General features: G+C 37.8%; 1 pseudogene; it reads left to right on the top strand.

Moving 5' to 3' along the window:
• The first annotated feature begins 3,851 nt into the window (after positions 1-3,851).
• LOC115991013 lies at positions 3,852-9,419 on the top strand (annotated as a pseudogene).
• The last annotated feature ends 6,125 nt before the right edge of the window (positions 9,420-15,544 follow it).

Here is a 15,544-nt window from a genome sequence, read left to right as displayed (position 1 = left end):
AGCAATGCATTAGCAGCTTGATTTGGTGGAAGAAGTAAGAGCAACAGCTAAGTAGAGGTTAGCATGGTACTAGAATCTCATGGCCAAGCATTACAACTCTAGGGTCAGACACAAAGACTTCCAGGTTGGAGATCTCGTCTTGAGAAAGGTGATAGGTGCCACAAGAGACGCCTTCTAAGGGAAGCTAAGACCTAACTAGGAATGACCATATAGAGTCGCATCATGGCATAGGAAGGGAACCTACCACCTAGAGACACTAGACGGGCGAAAGTTGAATCACCCATAGAACACAAAGCACCTAAAGTACTACCAGTAGGCGACAACATGAACAATAATATAACACTCCTCATTTCTAGTTTATTTTTTTCTAGTTAACTTTTTATTATTTAGTTTTTTAACAATTTCTACTTGCATGTTTACCATATATAATAAGAGGAGTTATTTAAAAATATCGTGTATGATATCTACATATCTACGAAATTACTAAAGTCCTAAACGGACGAATTCATCCCAAAAGGGGTAATTTGAAATGTCAGGTCCAGGTTGACAAACCCATCCCAAAGGGGGTGGTTTGAAATGATTAAGTCCAAGTGGATAAACTCAGACTCATCCCAAAGGGGGTGATTTGACATGTCAAGTCCATAAAGTGGACGGGTTCAACCACGTGTTGAACTAAAATTACAAGTCCATAAGAGGACGGGTTCATCAACAAGGATGATCAGAAAATTATGAAGTCCATAAAGTGGACGAGTTCAACCACGTGTTGAATTAAATTACAAGTCCATAAGAGGACAAGTTCATCCAAGAGGATGATCAGAAAATTATGAAGTCCATAAAGTGGATGGGTTCAACCACGCGCTGAATTAAATTACAAGTCCATAAAGTGGACGGGTTCAACCAATTGAATTAAATTACAAGTCCATAAGAGGACAGGTTCATCCAAGAGGATGATCAGAAAATTATGAAGTCCATAAAGTGGACAGGTTCAACCACACGTCGAATTAAAATTACAAGTCCATAAGAGGATAGGTTCATCTAAGAGGATGATTAGAAAATTATGAAGTCCATAAAGTGGACAGGTTCAACCACACGTTAAATTAAATTTACAAGCTATAAGAGGACAAGTTCATCCAAAGGATGATAAGAAAATTGAGGTCCATAAAAGCGAACGAATGTAACCATAAGCTGAACAGATTCATCTACAGGAATAAAAGTAGACGGATAAAATAAGTGATTAAATATTATTGCAGAAGTCTAAATACAAAAAGTGACAGATAAATTAAACATAAACTGTTCTTCAAAAAGTTTACATTTTCACCACATAAAAATAAAATAAAATAAAATAAACTACTGTTGGATGGGAGTATTTTCATCTTCCATAAATTGTCCTCAAGATGACGGGTGCTGTCCACAACGGGTTTGATTTGGCCTTCAGTAGCAATCTCTCCGTCACCATGAGGGTCATTGACGGGGGCATCATCAGCGAATAATTCGTTCGTGCTCTCAGAGTGGACAAGCTGAACTAAGGTCTGGGCCTGGGCATCAATCGTAACATGTGATAAGTCTAGGTCCGGAAAAGAAACTTTGACTTGACAGAGGCAGTCGTCAAAGCCTTCAGCAAAGGAACCTCCAAGCTTCGCCAGAAAGGCGTTAAAGTCGTGGGACTCACATATCGCTTCATCCTTCACTTGACGGAGCCTGTCCTTGGCATCACTAATTTCTTTTTCCTTGTCCTCCAAGACCTGCCTCAACAACTACGTTTACTCTTCCAGCTCACCCCTAGATTCCTCTGACAAAGCAAGCTTCTTTTCCTAAACTATCTTCCAGGCCTTCAACTCAGCCAGCTCGTCCTCCATTGACCTCGCCTTCGCCCTTATACCGTCCAACGCCATCTCGTGGTTTAGGCAACGACCTATCTACCCCTTCATCATTAACATTGCCTGAAGAAAGAAAGGTTAGTAACAAGGCAAGTTGAAGGGAAGGAAAAAAGAAAGTGGACAAACGTAGTTACCTGAACAATGTTAAAGAGCCCCATCTCCCCCATGGCTTCAGTTGCGTGGTTGCTTAAGTCCTCATAATCGTCAAGCGTGATGATGGATGAGAGCTGCTCCTGCGCATACTTTGAATCCTCACGAAGGAGGACGAGTGGTTTTTCAATGACGGGGATAGAGCTCGTCATGAGTCTTTTACCCTTTCCTGGGCCGAGCAGAGTGACCGTCCTCTTGGTCTTAGCTTTCAACCCCACAATGAGTTCGTGGACAGTTTTGGGCTTCTTTGGAAGACGGTCAATCTTCTCTAGTTGTTTCCTCTTAGTTGACGGATAGGACAAACCCGTCCCCTTAGGGGGCTGACCCTCCGCTTGTTTTTTCAAAGCAGCTTACTGCTTAATGTAGGCCCTTCTCCTGGCAGCGTCCATCTCTGCACAAAGGTGGACGGATGTCAGGAGTTTGGTAATGTTAAAACAAAGAAAGAGTGCTGGGTGACGGACTTACACTGGCGAACTTGAAAATCATAGTGACGGGCAGTTGCTATAGGTTCTGGTCCGTAACAATACAAAAAGAGTGTGTCTAAGGTGACTAATTTAGCCCACGACGTCTCTGACAACTTGGACTTGTTAAAAATTTTCTCCAAGAAACTCCACTATTCGAGTGAGACTTGTGGACAGTCCCGAGCTGCAAAAGAAGATGGTTAAAAACAACAGGTAAAAAGCTAAAGTAATTAAGGACCTGAATATGGACGGATGCATACCAGACAGGGGCATTATGCCCCATAAGCCTCAACAACAGGCTCTTGGCCACAAAACTATACATGCCCCTGGACTGAATAATCTTAGTTGGACGGTAACAATGAAAAAATTCCTCCACCGTCAACCTTCACGCCTCGTTAGACATAGCCCCATACAAGACCTCCACGCCAAGGAAGACCCTCCAAGCGTTTGGGGAGATTTAGGTGACAGCCAATCCAAGGTATTGGAGGAGGCGACAGTGGAGTGCACTTAATGGGAATCTGAGCCCTACCTTCACCATATGCTCATAGATTCCCACGCCTTCAACACCCTCATAGTAACACTTCTCTAATTTGTAGGGCAGACGAAGGGGTATGTGGTCGAGTATCTAGTACTTCTCCCTAAGCGTTTTGAAGTGTAACTCTTTAATGGAAGAAATGAAGTTGTTTACTGTCCACAAGGAAAGTATTATAAACTCCCTAAGTCCATCAGGGCCTATGACAGATTGGGTTGGGGGTTCAACACCAATTAGGCCATAAGCACCCTCTGACCTATCCATGTCCAAATCCTTATCCCTTGTGGAAGGTGAGGTGGCTGACGAGTTCCTTTCTTCACTTGAGGTGTCAGAGTCGTTTTGACCTGACGGGAATACCTCATCGTAGCCCGCCCCCTCACGGACAAACGATTGGTTACTTGACGCACTAGACATCTGTCACCTACACATGACGGATAAACCTTAAGACACTGATGGATCTACATATACGACAGGTGTGCAAAGTCCAAAGAAATGACAATAGAACTCAACAGAAGGTAAAAAATAATAATAAAGAATACTTACTAGTTGAAGATGAGCAACGGGAAAGAGAAAGCAGGTTTATATAGAGGGAATGGCATGGAAGACGAAGGGACGCTTCGTTCCAAGAGATTGGCCACTGAGAGAATGACAAGTACCCCTACAGCATTAATAATCCTAGGCTAGCCTGTCAATTTGCACACATTTCTCAATAAACCGTCACTCCACCGATCCGTCCAAGAGAGGTGACGAACCCATGGAGTGAGGGGGCAATTGAAGAGTATTAAATCAGGAATGACGGATCCATTTAAGTAGACTTAACGGTACTAGACTATGTGGATGGTAAGTCTCCATACATGGATGGAAACAACTTGTGTCTCACGCTTAACCCTAATCAGTAGAATTCTAACAAGAAAGGGATCCCGTAATATATACACATTTATGATGATCTTCCCCGTAAGGAAATACCTTCATACGCAAGAAACGGAGGTCGGTATTACACTACTATAAGAACCCAAGGCCCTCAAGAAAAAGATACGCATAATTTACCCCAACTCTGGCACTCTAGAATTGTGAAAAGATTTCTAACTTAACATTCGGAGGGTTTTTGGCCGATACCACATTGGTACTTTCCTAAGGTTTCATTGTTTTAGTTTCGCAGGTATTATCTCGAGCACATGAGTACTGTATGGCTTACTAACGATTTTCAGCATCATCAAGTTTGTATTACGAAAACTTGAAATTTAAATATTTGATTAATGACATGACTATTGATTTTTAATCTTTTAGAAATTTTTAAAGAATAAAGAATATAAGAAGAAAACGTAATTCAATGGAGAATGTGTCAAAATTCATGTCCAATAAAAAGAGATTGAGTAGACTCCTTATGGTAACAATTAATGTTAAAATCATCTTACACCTTATCCATCACACTACATATTTATATCGCATATATTTTATGGTATTACAACTTGAGTGTATGCCTTGGTTACTTCGAGAGTCACTATATAACATGATTTGGAAATTCAGTGTTACAGTGATCCTTAGCTTATAAGATACATGTTCATGGCCTTTTTAGTTCTTTACTAGTACCTTTCTATGCAAGTTCAACGGTAATTATTCTACTTTATAGTATTGATATAGAGAATTGATTTTGTAATATGTAGGTTCCAACTATATCTGCTAGACTAAGGTTATGAAGCAATGGATGAGAATTACAAATTGCTTTGGCCTCTGTAGCCAGAGAGTTGATTTATGATAGGTAAAAAGAGGGGTATTTTCACATGTGCAATATTAAAGATTCAATTCAAATAACAATCACAAATATTTTCTCCAATAATTGACTTTCTGTGGTCTAAACTATTTAGACCTCGCAGCATTTGCTTACATTGTGAATTGTCCTATATATTTTCTTCTGGTTTCTCTTGTTATCAGAGCCAACTGATGAACTTAACTTTTATGTCATGCTTTTTTTTTCTCTCCTAGATGTATGGCTTCTTGGCACTCCCTCGACTTATCATGCAACAACGGAAAATCCTTCATATGATGAGGAGTGTTCATTCTACTTGACCTGGATTTGTCGTTCCCTCTTCAAGATCACTGCCAGGAGAACCACTGGAACGAGCTTCTTACGAAGCTTCTAAAAGTTCTCACTGTAAGTGGAACGAGCTTCTTACGAAGCTTCTAAAAGTTCTCACTGTAACAAGCTTCGTACGAAGCTTCGCACGGAATTGAATGAACACTAAGGCGAACCGTGTTATGACAAGAAAGAAATCTAGTACCACAAACAACAATAAACTTCAAGCATTTGTTTTTTTGAAACAGTTAAACCTCAATTTTTAATTCTCACAAACAGCTTTCATTTTATATATGATAGATTTTCTACTTGCATTAGTACGAGTATGTCTATCTATCTATTATGCAAAGTTCTTTTCCTTTTATTCCTAATTAATTAACTGTTATTTTGTGTATCTATTAATTAGTTAATTGCTCTTGTTAGTGCAGAAAGTTGTGTTTTGAGAAGCCGAAATTTTAACAAGCTCCGGCCTTGACCTTGAGTCTCAGCAAACTGTGTTGCTAACGCCCAGAAATCCTCCAAGAGAGCGTTGGCGCCGTGCAGTTTTTTTGAGCTTGCATGAGCGAAATCTCATACATAGAGCTGATGACAGAGGTTCTCTTGCTTTCCTCAGATCTCTTTCATCTTGCACTTCCTACTACAGTGCCTTTACCAGCTTCGACGATGATACAAGAGAAGCAGTAAGCTCTTCTTCTATTTTCTCTCCTATGGATATCTATAAGTTGTATAACGAATAGCGAAGAGACATATGGCAGACAGTTTAATTAGGTTCTAACCATGTTTCATAGTTCATACAACGTGTAGTTTAAAACATATAAATATTGGGTAATTGTTAGTGACACACAAATACACAAAATTCTGTTTTTTGAATTGAAATTGTGACTTCAAGATAAGATTTTAATCCAAAATTTGAATTGTGTGTACACTTTGTGTAACAAGATGTGTGTGAGAGAGATATCCCTAAACATATATCAGATCTGATCAAGTGATGTCAACTTGTTGTGCACGGTTATACATCAACTAGTGTGAATGTGCAACGGCTAACTACCCTTCTGTTATTGCTTTTATGTGTGTATAAATACAGTGCACCCACCATGTACATGATCATTCTCTGCAATACTATCATTTTAATTTCCTCTTCCTCTCTTCATGATCTCATTTTTGCCTTGAGTTTAACAAATAGCACTCTTGTCGGTCCAGATGGGATTACTCTGCTTTAGAACTAAAACTGAATTCAAGTTTAATAGAATGGCCAAAATACTAATTTATTTCTATTTGATATAGCAGGATATTGTGGAAATTTTAACTGAATCACCTGAAAGTGTAAATTTGGATGGTGAGAATGACAACTGTATCAGAGATGCAGAAGTACGACTCCAGCAAGCAAACATTGCCAAGATGGTAAAGGAGAAAGATTTGGATTCCATACACAAGTTTGGAGGCATCCAAGGAATTGCAGAGGCTTTGGGTACTGATTTAAAGATGGGAATCAGCCTTGCTAATGTGCAAGATGTGCGCTCTCGAGGCATAACTTGCACACTGTCCACAACACATACTAGTGCATTAGGCTTCCTTCAATTTCTCCCAAAATCATGCAATAATTACACCATTTTGCTTCTCTTCGCGTGTGCGGTGCTGTCACGTGGCTTTGGTGTCAAGGAGGAAGGCCTGAGAACTGGTTGGTATGAAGGGGTCATCATAATTCTTGCCATCATCATACTTGTGGTCATTGATTCACTGCGTAATCAGTGTCGACTTAAACATTCCCAAAGGATGTCAGGGAAGCATAAACCGTTTGAATTGCAGAGAATGATGGTTGATGTTTAGAGGGGGACGTTTACACAAAGTAATCATTGGCGATGTTTTGATTGGTGACCTAGTACGCCTAGAGAGGGACCATATCTTCCCTGCCGATGGTTTGTTCACTGGTGAATCCTTAAAACTGGATGATGGTTTAGACTCCACCATTAATGAGGAGAACCCTTTTTTGTTCTATGGTGCAAAGGTGATTGATGGAAAGGGTTGCATGCTAGTTGCATCAGTGGGCATGAACACTAGATTGGGTGATTTGATGAAGCAGGTTACCCCTGTCCCCGAAAAGACCCCATTACCAGCGCAAATTGACAAGGTGAACAAAGGCACACAAATTTTTGGTTTTCAATATCTATCCTCATCCTTGTAGTGTTAGTCCTCCGTTTTATGCTTCTGAAGGAAGATATTAAGTCTAGCCTCCCAGACCTCAAGGAGAAACCAAAGGCAATCAAAGAGATAATGGATGCGATTGATAAAATTGTGATGAAACCAAATGGAAAGATTAGTACCTTAACGACTTCACTTGCTACATTGCTGGTTGGAGTAATGGAAGGGATACCTTTTGTAATCACGCTTGCCATCTCTTATTGGAATAAGAAGATGATGTCTGAAGACTCTGAACAGGCATCTGCTAAAGAACCTTTTGCTTGCCTCACCATGAGTTCAGTCACACAGGTTTGTGTATGCCAACACTAAACTCGGTGCCGGTTGGAAGGGAATAGGAGCTTTGAAAAATGCTGGATTTAACATCACTCTGGTTTCAGAAGATAATGTGTCAGTGTTGGAAACCATAGCTCTCAAGTGTGGACTACTTCCCTGCTCATATGCAATGGTGCTTGAAGGTGAAGAATTTCGGAAATTCAGCAATGAAGAGAGGATGAATAAAGTTGATCAAATCATCTTGATAGGAAGTTCAATCCCATCTGACCAGCTCACTTTAGTGCAATGTTTGAAGAAAAAAGGCCATATAGTAGCAATGGTGGGAGTAAAAACAAATGCGATTCCAGCACTAAAAGAAGCTGATGTGGGGATTACTACGAGGATTTGTAGCACTGAAATGGCTAGAGCAAGTTCCGGCATCATCATTGGTGATGAAAATCTCAGTTTCTTGGTCACCATTTTAAGGTTTGGAAGATGTACTTTCGAGAATATTCAGAAGTACATCCAACTGGAGCTCACCATGAATATAGCAGGGCTGTTGATAACCACTATCACAACAATGTTTTGTGGATATTCTCCAATTACGTCTATCCAATTGCTATGGGCAAACTTTGTTGTGTCACTTCTTGGTGGCATTGGATTATTGACCGAGCCACCAACAGAGGAACTGATGGAAAAGCTGCCATTGAAACAAACTAAACCACTTATCACCAAGGCCATGTGGAGAAACATTGTGTCTCAAGCTCTCTATCAAGTTACCATCTCAGTGGCATTCCAATTCAAAGGGCAAACTATCCCGGGTATTAGCAATAAGGTTAGTAAAACCATTATCTTTAATAGTTTTGTTCTCTGCCAAGTATTTAACCAAGTAAATGCAAGGGAATTGGAGAAGAAGAATGTGTTTAAGAGCATTCATCGGAACCCATTGCCTTGGGTTTCTGTGGGTGTCATTCTCATACTGCAGGTGGCTTTTATTGAGATTGCACATATTATCGTAGGCAATGCAAGATTGAATTGGATGCAGTGGTTTAGTTGTCTTCTTGCTGGGATGGTTTCATGGGCTAGTGATTGGGTTACAAAGAGCACGGCTGAGTTATGGAATTGCTTGACTAGACTACTTGGCTCACATCTAAGAACTATTAATATCCCTCGTAATTCCACTTCTAACCTTCAGCTGCCACTCACCCATCCTTAGCTTATACTAATTTCCATTTTTAGTATAAGCAAAATGAACAACAAAGAATGAGAGCAGAAATTTGTTTCTTAACTTGGTGAAGTGTTTTGTTACATAATTGTCTGTCTGATTAGAGGAAACCATTTCATGTTTTTTAGCATTATCTTCCCTAATTGTACAGATAGTATACTTTTGTCTTTTATAAAATCTTTTGGCAGTTTTACTATGTTTTTTGTTTATTTATTTTGTTAAAGTAGAACATATAGCAATTCCTTTTGGCAGTTTTACCATGAGTTTTTTTTTTTTAAAGCAGTAGAAGATGCAGCAATTCCAATAGTTTGTCTATATGTCATGGCTCACAACACACCTCTCCCCTCCCCCTCCTCCTCCCCCACCCCATATATGTTTCCTATGTTTTGGTTGTTCGACTTGTATAAATTTCTATATGGCTAGTTTTGTTTTTCTATCCTCAAACCAAGAATAATACGCACAAATCTATAATTTAACTTCCCTTTTAAGCACCATAAAAATTGTAAAAATTCATTAAATAATGATTAAAACAGTGAAATAAACCAAGTTATGATTTCACACTGACACTAGTCAATTAAATGACTAGAACTAAAGACCCACTAAAGAAATTAGAGACAATTTTTTTTTTTTTTTGGAGAAGAAATTTTTAGAGACACAAATAAAACCTGCATTTTTGCAACATTATATGTCAAGGGATTTCAATAGACAGCTTACAGTTAAAAGGGTGTCAAGTGTCAACCAAACTTAGTGCATATTTATTCTAATTTAATTATAGACAGAACAAAATAAATTTTTGAGATGCCAATAATAAGAAATAAAGAATAACTTAGAGTCAAGCAATACCAGCAAAAGGCCAATGTGTGGAAAACTTTGTGCCAATTACAAAGCATTGAACTAAAATATCAAACTTGGAGAATCAATTAAATATCTTGAATATAACAGCAAATGCAAAGCTAAAGCTATCAAAATTCAAAATTTACATCCCCAACACACACGCACACGCAAAGTGGAAGTCCCTATTTTAGAAAACAACAAATTTAGGAACATAAAATTCACATCTGAGAAAGCACGTTGTAAGTAATGAAAATAAAATTGGTGTCTTGTGTGCCCATATAAAAGTCATATTAGTCTAATCACAACTTATTATGTCAACAATTACAAGAAAGATGTTCCTAACATTACTAGTCTAGTATAAAGATAATTGTTGTCATCATCTTTCCTAACAGATTTGTTAATTGTTAGGAAAAGCTAGCGGCTGTTAAGACCATGTTTCAAGTTATAAAGTCAATAATGTTCATAATTTCTCAAAAGCGTTTACATACCGGGACCTATTGAACCGACAACTTTTGATGTTATATAGTCGCCTTGAAGAATACTCTGCCTCAACACAATGTCACGAAATATAATTGTAAGGTTGAATTTATTCAACCATCTAATTGGCTTTATTCCGTGCCAAATTTGCTTGTAATTCAGCATTTAGTAACCCTGTATTTAGGTGGGTTTGATGTAAGGGTAGTGAGTGAGATAGAGTGAAGATTGCTCAAGAGTGTGCAAGAAAACAGAGACTCGCGGCTGGGCCTCGCGGGTGACTCGCGGCTACAAGCCGCCAGACGCAGCACACGTGCCAAGCATGCTGGAAGGTGAACAGTCATGCAAGCTGGAGCACTACAGGACAAAACAGGACAACTGGCCATACGGTTATCTCGCGACTGGATCTCGCGATTTAGTCAAGCCACGAGGTCAAGCCGCGAGCCACCCCTGTTTTGTAAAACCTGACATTTCACATTCCTCTCCCACTCCAGTATAAATACCCCTTTTACCCACGATTGTAAGAGAGCTTCCAGAGAGAATTTTGAGAGAGAAACCCTAAAGAAAAACAAGATTGATTCACCCACAATCTATACATTAGAGTCTCTTCAAATTCCTCAACTCTCTTCCTCTCCATTGTCAAATCCTTGAGAGGCATTATATCAAACCTGATTCTCACCATTATCATTATTGTGAGAGAGCTGTTTGGATTTTTGGGAAGCAGTTAGGAAGGAACCAATCTTCATTGGTTGATGCTATAGTCTAATAGCGGAATCCGGGAAGCTAGAAAAGAAAAAGGTTCGGCGCAACCTCGTTGGAGCAAGAAGCTTTGAGGGCTTAGGTGCACTGGGTAGATTAGGCTTGGAGGGTCTATTGCTGTCCATGTATCCCAACTGTATTTTCTAGTGGATTGTTTACCGCTTGGAGGGCGGCGGAGAGGTTTTACGCCGAGGGCTTCGGTTTCCTCTTCTATAACACATCGCGTGTTGTCTTTGTGTTTGCATCTTCCTTCCTCTCTATCTTTGCCTTTTTATTATCTGCTGTGGATTGTGTTTTGTTTTGGCTTAGATAGTTTTTTTAACCAATTCCATATTATAGCTTATGTTAAGTTTCCGCACACTTGTTGTTTGACATATTGCTCGAATTGGTTAAATTGTAATTTGGGGGTCTAAACGTTCAAGTGTGTTTATACACGTTTTTGAACTTTCAATAATTGTAAAGGTATAATTTACATTTGTAAGGTTAATAGATGTAGTCTAATAACTCTTAACATTCAACCTAATTTGAAAGGCCCCTACAGTTATGTAACCTAATTTGAAAGTCCCTAGCATTAAAGTTTGTACTTTTTTATTTTTATAAAAATTATAGTTTGTACTTGATTGCCCATAATAGTGATTTACTTTTAAGAGTTTCAATATATTCTTAAGATCTACGAGCAAAAGCATTGACATTATATATCTGAAAGTACATCAATATAACATAAACAAAGAACATACGATCTTGCCAAGATTGACAAAGGATAATGTTTAAATATTTACTATAATGAAAACAAAATCTATATAATATGCTTTTATCTTGTTGACCTTTAAGAATATCATGCATACTGGTCTAAGTTAATCATATTTTAGCGGATATGATCATATACATATATAATTGAATCATTAACCATGGTATGAGGCCAATAATATCAATTCAAGAGGATTTTAGTCCGATTGCACTCATTGCCTTATCCCATTTTGACAACTGGTCATATCTATACTTTCGAAGTTTTTTTTTTTGGGTAAGTACTTCCATTATAGTGTTATTTGTTGACAATGATTAGGGCTCTAATCTGGCCAAACCAAGCCAAACATTGAGTTATCAAACTTGACTTGACAAGATTAACGAGATATTCAAACTCTGCCTGAGCTTGATGCAAGATTGCTCATATATGTTGAATAAAAACCTTCTAGTGTAGCTTGCTAAAATTTAATCATAAAGCTTGAACCATACTCGGCTTGGCTTGCTCTATCAATCAATTCAAAAACTTAAGCTCAAATCAAGTCAATACCCAAAAAAAAAAATCAAGCTTTGTCCATCTAAGTAACACCATTTCTTGATTCAACGACAAAGGAAGCATACAAATTAAAACAGTTCCAGACCATCACCAACCACCTGGACACTAACTTACAAACTAAAACCCAATTCAAAAGTGCAAATAACCAAATAACAATAACGATAAATCTTTATTAAAGTACAAGCACAAGCCTACATCTCATACCTCCATTAAATCCCCACCATTCCCATATTTCCAACAATTTGGTTCAAAAAAAAAAGGGATAATTACACTTTACCCACCTGTGGTTTGCCTCTAATTCTAAGTGCCTACCCGTGGTTTCAATTTTGACACTTTGTCCACTTGTGATTCTCACCGTTACTGTGCCGTAACCCACCTCTCTACTTTCTGTTACTCTAACACAGAAAATGTAAAAAACAAAACCCCAAACAGATCAAAACACTCTCACTCAAACCTTGAACATGAACATACCCAAAACTCAAAGACAAAGCCAAAGTCATTTTTCTTTCCCTCAGACTTTACTCTTTTCTCTTGTCCCACAACTTCTTTTTCAGATTTCCTTCTCTCTACAACCTGACCCACTCTCTGGTGCTCATCAGTCGAATTGTTAGATACCAAACCAAATTTCAAAGATATACATCCCACCAATCACGACGTGAACAATATATATAACTTTCATCATTTGTTCAATCCAAAATCTGCATGAAATGCGGGGCATACAATAATTGGAATGTGTAAATTACATTTGAAAGGAATTAATGAAAACAGAACTGATAATTAATTTTCTAAAGTTGACTAAGCCTAAAATCAATGGAAAAATCTGAACAGATATGAAAAAACGTGCGGCATTTTCCCTTCAATTTGGTGTGTACCACTGAATCATTGTGACTCAAAGACAAAGCCAAAGTCATTTTTCTTTCCCTCAGACTTTACTCTTTTCTCTTGTCCCATAATTTCTTTCTCAGATTTCCCTTCTCTCTACAACCCGACCCACTCTCTCTCAGGGGTGTTCATCAAATCGTTAGGTACCACTGAATCATTGTGGGACAATTTTCCTTTGACTGGCATCGAGCAAGATCACCTGAGTTCGTTTTTTCGGTATATACGGCGGTGGTTTTCAACTGGGTTTTCAACTGGTTTTCGGCGGTGGTTTTCAACTGGGTTTTCAACTGGTTTTCGGCGGTGGTTTTCAGCTGGGTTTTCAACTGGTTTTCGGCGGTGGTTTTCATCTGGGTTTTCATCTAGTTTTCGGCGGTGGTTTTTTGGTGCTCCGATCAGATACACGAACCAAATCTAGGTTAAAAATCGTTAGATCTGGGTTTGTACTTAAGCCAACTTGAATCAAATCTAGGAAGATCTTGGTGCGAAAGCTTTTAAATCTGGGTTTGAATCAACCGAATCGGCCAGAGTCACTTTTGATATGGATTGATTTGCAGTGGGGGGTGGTTGTGGCTTCTGATGTGGTGATTGGTTTGCTATGATTTTTTTGGATTTGAGTTTTGTTGTAAGATTTGGGTTTTGTTGTGGGTTTGGCTGGGATTTTTTTTTTAAAATTTTTGGATTTAAGTTTTGATGTAAGATTTGAGTTTTGTTGTTGTGGTTTGGGCCTGTGTTGGATATTGTTTTTGGGTTCAACTTCCTGTAATTTTTCAGATTTTTGGGTATGTTCTTCATGTTCAAGATTTGAGAGTGTTTTGATCCGTTTGGTGTTTTGTTTTTTACATTTTCTTTGTCAGAGTAACGGAAAGTAGAGAGGTGGGTTACGGCACAGTAACGGTGAGAATCACAGGTGGGCAAAGTGTCAAAATTGAAACGAAGGGTAGGCACATAGAATTAGAGGCAAACCACAGGTGGGTAAAGTGTAATTATCCCCAAAAAAAAATGATAACAAAAAATAATTACATGCATGAGGGAAAAAGCACTTGTGGCTTAAGAAATGACAGTGACCGAGATCGGTGAGCATACTCCACTGATGTGACCTACCGGCCTGAGTGATAAGGTCAAAGAGCTTGGCTGGGCAAGAGAAACAGTGTGCGTGTGTACTTTGAATTGCTTGATAAGGTCTCTTAAAAGCCAAGGATGAATATGGACCATAATTTGATCACTCAATGAAGCAATAGGGGCCTCACGTTTAGATATTTTGGTGGTTTTCCATGAGGTCCATATCAATTATCAAAGCAATGCCAACCTCTAGTTAGCTTACATCAAGCTAGTTCTTGGATTGTTTAAAATTTTCAACTCTATATTCATCATCTGCAAGGAAAATAAAATAATTTGATTGAGCTCTACTTATATTATTCTTTTAAAAACTCAAATTAAAGCTTGAACTCAACACATTCTTTTAAGTGAATGAATATATGGCTCTTTTATGGTATCTCTTATATTTTTGGGGCATCGTAGACACCCATGCGTGGGGCAAGAGAGAGGGGAGAGGGGAGTGGGGGAATTGTGTCCCTTGACTTTTCAAAAAATCACAAGTATTATTAGTATATGTAATCAATATAATAAGATCCCTTCCAATTGAATCTTACAATTTTTTCTTATATATTTTTAATTGGATGTCAGATGTACAACACGTTACATAAATAAATGTCACATGTTACATATCCAAGTAAATATGAAATGGAGTTAAAGGATTAATAGACAATAATGTTAGATTAGTTCCCTCCTAAAAAGCTATGGGGGTTAAAATAACTAGTCACAGACCCGCGCATTGTGCGTGATTATTTTTTATGGTGATCTCATTATTATTATTATTATTTTGTAATTTGAACTAATTTAATGAAAAGTAATGCATTTCATAATCATATTTATCACAAAATAATTTTTTATTATTGTAGAATTGTTTTATTTAAAATTTGAAACCTTAATTCTACCATAGTTGGTTGACTAACTTTTACATCTCTAAGTCAATTAAACGCGTTTTGCATGCTATATGTAAACCTTCTCTTCCATAAGGGTTGAAATAATGTGCGTAATAGTTTTTTTTCTATGGAAGTTAAAAAGAATAAAATTCACCTTGTCTTGATGTTTTCTAAAAATTAAATTTGGAGATTCTCTTTCAATAATTGTGAAAATTCCAAGCAATAATTCAAAAGGTAATACATGTTACATGTTCATGCTTTGATTGTGTAATTGTATGATTGATTTGGGTTGTAATTTATAAGTTGAATATGGTGGTGTATATCCAAAAGGGCCTAACTATATTGTTTAGGATATTGAATATAGTGTTGTGTGTGATTTATAGAGTAGCACAGTTGTAGTAATTAAAAGTTGGTTTTTCATTGTCTTTTAAGTTAATAAAAACCTTACATCTACTTCTTTTTTTTTTCAAAAAACCTTTACATATTTTTTTAACGTGAATCTTTACATATACCTTAATAAGTAAATCCTATACATTTCATTTTCTT

The sequence above is a fragment of the Quercus lobata genome, chromosome 5 (assembly GCF_001633185.2).
Source record: "Quercus lobata isolate SW786 chromosome 5, ValleyOak3.0 Primary Assembly, whole genome shotgun sequence".
NCBI lineage: Eukaryota > Viridiplantae > Streptophyta > Magnoliopsida > Fagales > Fagaceae > Quercus > Quercus lobata.
The sequence above is the reverse complement of the archived record's forward strand: the minus strand, read 5'-3'. Positions and strand labels throughout refer to the sequence as shown.